Raw genomic sequence first — 5,478 nt, 5'->3', positions numbered from 1 at the left:
CAGCGGTACAAAGTCGTAACAGCCCCCAAAGCAACTTCTTCGGGGAGCAGTTCCAGACGAACCAGAGCGTCACGGAAATCCTCAACCTCGTACGGTCTTCCACGGACGTCCGCGTGCAAAAAAAAAACAGTATTAAGGACGATTCGACCGGTAGGCAAGTGCAGCAAAATCACCTGATAATCCTCGTCTTCTAAAACAGCATTCCTGTTACTGCAGCCGTTCGCGGCCACCAACGCCGCTCCGTCGGAGCACATGACAACACGTCCGTTCACTGCGGTGCCCGGAAGTGGAATCACCAATCAGCCACGACCGCGCATGTACACCACAGCCCTACTGCGCCACATTGATACGCGTTCACGAAGCGCCGGCAGAAACAAAAGTAACCGCTACGCAGCCGACAGGATTCGAACCTGTGCAGGGAGACCCCAATGGATTTCTAGTCCATCGCCTTAAGCACTCGGCCACGACTGCTTTTTTTTTTATTTAATGCCGGTTTTCGACATAACACTGAATATACAAATACTACACACATGTCAGGAATACAAGCTTGCGGGGAAGAAAAAAAAGAAAAGGGAAAAAAATACGATAATGCCGACTGTCCGTATGGGACCGGTGTCGTCCAATTAAAATTCCTTCATGGCTGTCAGAGCTTCTAGCCTCGACAGCCAATCCGGTGGACATTCTTGCAATTTCTGTACCTCAACGAACCGCGATATACATTCTCTAAAATATATGTGAACCGGGTGGGCGTCGGCATCGCAATGGTACCCTGCCATGCGAGCCCGCCATATACAGTGGAGTGCATTCAACATAATAAAGTCGTATGGAACTCCCTCTTCATCCTTGATTGGCAGATACCGTATCCCTTGGGGGTTTACAGGTAATTCTTTCTTCAGTGTTCGCTTCAAAACGTCCCAGAAGAACACAGCCGCCCAGCAGTGCAAGAACACGTGATTGATGGTTTCGGGCTTCTTGCAGATCAAGCAGTGTGATCCCCACGGCACAAGACAGCCTCGCTCTTCCATAAATGTCTTCACGGAAAGTGTTCCAGTGTGGAGCTTAAAAATGAAGGTTTTAACCCCTGGTGGCACCTGCATGCGTTTCACCCGTTTAAGGACGTCTTGTCCTGGCCCTCCACTGTATATGGCCCTGTATAAGGGCACTGGGAACACAATGTCGCACACATCATTATACAGTATTTTCCCTTTTCACTTCAAACAGATAACCATTTGAAAAACGGACAGGAAACGCACGCTGTCGACCACTTCCTTAAGATAACCTCGAAGTTTTCCGGTCATCCTTGCCGTACTAACAACATACGCCGGCAACGCGTCGCTCAACCTGAGTTGACATACGGTGCTCAGAAAAGGATCGCGCACATCTCGAAAAAACAAAAAGCGGTTGACAAGTTGACGAAGAAAAAGATGTGCCAAGCCAACACCCCCGTCCTTCACTCTTCTAAACAAATTTGTTCGGCTGCACCTTTCCCATGTTGATCCCCAGATGAAGACCACAAAAACTCTGCGCAGCCTTTGCACATTTGCCCTGGAACAATGCAACACTTGCATAACATAATTTAACTTCGCTATCAAAAACATGTTACAAATTGTTGCCCTTGAAAAAATAGACTGGTTAGTGTTTGTCCATTTGTCCGCTTTTTCTTTCGTTTCATTAGTTCGGTTCCTCCAGTACTCATCGCTGCTTTTGTACCTGTCGAGGGGAACACCCAGATACTTCGTCGGAGTTTTCACCCAGTTGACATTGGCGAAGTATTCCGGTGCCGAAAACCACTCCCCGTGCCACAGCCCGAGGGATTTGCCCCAATTGACTTTGCTGCCCGTGACGTCACAGAAATGTTTTACTACAGCAATTGTTTCAGTCACACTTGGTTCGTCTGTGCAACACACTGCAACGTCATCAGCATACGCTAGCAGCTTCACTTCGGATTCTGCTAATCTAAAACCACGTATATTGTTATTTGCGGTAATGGCAACACACATTGCTTCTATATATATAGCAAATAACAGAGGACTGAGGGGACAGCCTTGGTGCAGTGACCGCATGATTTTAATGGGGGCCCCCAGAGACTTACTAACAATTAACCTTGTAGTGCAGTTCTGGTACGCCAAGGCCACACCCTCAGTGATGATGGTACCTACATTAACATGATCCAATATGGAGAACAAAATAACGTGAGCGACGCAATCGAACGCTTTCTCAAGATCAAGCTGAAGAACTGCGACGCTGCCACCGGTGACGTCACAGCACTCGAGCACACACCGCATCTTATGGATGTTAGAAAAAATTGTTCGCCCTTTGATTCCACAAGTTTGATGGTCTGCAACGATTTCCTTTATGACGCTTTGAAGTCTGGTCGCTAAAATCTTCTTAAATATCTTGTAATCCACATTTGTTAGTGATATGGGCCTATAGGATGATACGAATCTCAGTTTATCTAATTTATCGTTCTTCGGAATTAGAATGGTGTGCGCTTTCCCAAAAGAAGGTGGCAATGATTTCTTCTCGTACGCTTCATTACATACTTCTACTAATAAAGGGGCCAGTTCTCTTTTCAATGTCTTATATAGGGCGGCGCTGAGTCCATCTGGTCCCGGTGACTTGCCCAAGTTTAAATCGTCGATGGCCTTTTCGACTTCCCCCTCCGTTATTTTCCCTTCTAATCGCTCCTTACCTTCATCACTCAAACGCGGCCTGCGGTGCAGAAAGTCTGCTTTGAAACCCTCTAAATTCGCTTGCTGAAATGCAAAGAGTGACTGATAGTACTGGAAGAAGGCGTGTGCTATGCTCTCGTTGTCGTCAACAACAGCTCCATTCATTAAAAGGTGATCGACATGGTTTCGTCGTCCGTGTGCCTTCTCTAAACCGAGCGCCCTTTTAGTGGGCGTCTCCCCTGCCGCTAGTGCGTCTGCTCGTGCTCGCACTATGGCACCTTGATAGCGTTCCTTGTCAAACAGTTCAAGCTTTTCCTTGACGCTCCGCACATCGTCTTTGTACAGACCAGGCTCTCTGCACTCAAGCGTTATCAGCTGCTGAAGTAGTGTTCGCAAACCCTTTTCTTTAGATTCCCTCTGAAATTTGAGGCAGCTTGACCTTTCTAAGGCTTTCATTTTAAATTTTTGTTTAAAACATTCCCACTTTTCTGCTATTGTATCAGCCGCACCTTCGCGTAATTCATTAACCGCATCCCGTACTGCCTTTACAAAAGATGCATCGTATAATAACAAGTCATTGAGTTTCCATAGATGCCAGTTAAAAGCATGTTCCCTTTTCCTTATACCTATTTTATATTTTACCAGGCAGTGATCCGAAAAGACAATTGCTTTTTTGATTTCATCTCTAGTAATTTCTCTTAAGCTCTAGCTTCATATCCTCGTCAAGCCTTGGCATTTGCTTAACATAGTCGTTTATAAATATATCTTTTACTTGCACTTTGTTGCCGAGCAAACTACGGTATCGCTCTACATATGCAGTTTCAATGACGCTCTTACCTGCCGAGACTTCGTTTTGGTAGCGAATTTCATTTATTTCGTTTTTTGTTGCATATCTTTTTCTTCGCCAATCGCCCTCTTAGTTGGTGTTTCGCCTAACCAAAGCCTCACTGAACGCGCTCTAATAACAGCGCCTTTATATTTTTCTTCTTCCATCTGTTCCATCTGTCCTTTAACAAATTCGACTTCACTTTTAAACAAACCCGGTATTGTAGTCTCTGCATTCAAAAGGAAATCAAGTGTGCACTGTAGTTCCTTTTTCTTTTGTTTTTCTTTATGTCGTAGTATGCATGATCTGTCTATTGCACTTAGTTTAACTTCGCACTTGAATTGTTCCCAAGCTTCGATGAAATTTGTGTGACTCGTGGACACCATTTCCAATTTCTCGCGTACTATTTGGACAAATGTGTCTTCGGTTAAGAGCTGTTCATTTAATTTCCACAGTTCCCAGTTGAATGCAGAGACTTTGCGCTATCTACCTATTTCAAACATTACGAAGCTATGATCACTAAAACTAACATGTTTCACGGCACTGTTACAGCACATAGACACAACACCCCAAGAGATATAGACGCGATCTAATCGTGTGTGGCTTTCGCCCTGAAAGTGGGTAAATTGCACTTGATTTCCGTGGAAAAGGTCCCCTACATCAACAAGACCACAATCATCCACCAACGCCTTAAGCTGTAGGGCACTTTTGTCCCGTATAGGTTCATTCTTAACTAAGTCTTCGGGCATGCAAATACAATTAAAATGCCAAGCAAAATGAGTTGCCTGTCACAATTTAGAAAGCCAGTGACACAGTCAAAAAAAAAAACTTTTCTTTCTGAAATTTGGTTCGGCGCGTACCCATATAATTCGCCAGTGTACTTGGTTTAAATAAAAGTCGCACAATGCTAGCCGTCCGTCATCACAGGTGATAACACTCTCTTCAACGATTCCGATACCTCGTTTCAGAAAGATAGCACAACTGCCATACTTTCCAACGGCATGGCAAACACAAACGTTGAAGTCAAATGCTTAAGTTTGGACCATGCGGTCCGCCTGCTCCTCGCTGTCTATTTTTGATTCCTGTAAGGCTGTAATGCGTGTGCACCTAAGACACTTCGCCCGGAACCCTACCCACCACCTAGCAAGTCTCCCAGTAGATAGGCCCCACACGACATTCAGTGCGACTGTCTTCGCGCACCATGCCTCTTTCAGGTCAGGTTACACACCTGCGGCAAGGCCTTCTATTCCTCCATGGTGTATGCGCCGTACTCAAGTGAACCTTACAGTCCCAGGACTTCAGAAAAAGTCGGACTTGCCATCATCAGCGCTCAAGCAACTAACTTTATTTCTCTTGTACGAGAAATACAGCGACTGCACACACGTCTACACTGATGGATCAACTACATCAACCAGTTCCGGCGGCGCTGTAGTTATACCAGCAATGAGAATAACCAAGCGGTTCAAGACTTCCCATGTCACTACGTCTACAGCTGCAGAGCTCGCGGCTCTCCGCGACGCGCTTCAAGTGATAAATACTGAAAGTCCTAGAAAATGGGCAGTCTTCTGCGATTCCAGGCCGGCCTTGCAATGTGTGCATTCATTTCTCCGACATGGAACTCACGATCAGCTCACGTGCGAAATCGCGGAACTTGTCCATCGCTTAAGAGAAAAAGGCCATGATATCTCTTTTCAGTGGATACCAGGTCATTGCGGAATCATTGGTAATGAAGACGCCGATAAGGCAGCTCGGACGTCAAACCAAGAGGACCGCTGCGTCCCCATTCCGCTCTCAAGGACCGACGCCGCGAGACAACTTGGCATTCTGGCACGCACGATCTCCTTAGCAGAGTGGAATAATGTACATACAAGACGCACAAGACTGCACCGACTAAACCCATCACTTCAACTCAGACCTCCAGCCGGTGTGCACCGGCGTGAAGCGTCTCTTCTGTGTCGGTTATGGCTTGGAGTGGCCTTC

At 46.1% G+C, this 5,478-nt stretch overlaps 1 non-coding gene across 1 annotated transcript; it reads right to left on the bottom strand.

The window, feature by feature from the left end:
• Positions 1 to 389: 389 nt before the first annotated feature.
• Positions 390 to 471, bottom strand: TRNAS-AGA (transfer RNA serine (anticodon AGA)). The gene has a single exon. It is a non-coding gene; the product is annotated as a tRNA-Ser (tRNA).
• Positions 472 to 5,478: the final 5,007 nt, after the last annotated feature.

Source organism: Dermacentor albipictus, unplaced genomic scaffold, assembly GCF_038994185.2.
Source record: "Dermacentor albipictus isolate Rhodes 1998 colony unplaced genomic scaffold, USDA_Dalb.pri_finalv2 scaffold_26, whole genome shotgun sequence".
Taxonomy (NCBI): domain Eukaryota; kingdom Metazoa; phylum Arthropoda; class Arachnida; order Ixodida; family Ixodidae; genus Dermacentor; species Dermacentor albipictus.
Note: the sequence above shows the minus strand (reverse complement) of the source record. Positions and strands in the feature narration are given on the sequence as shown.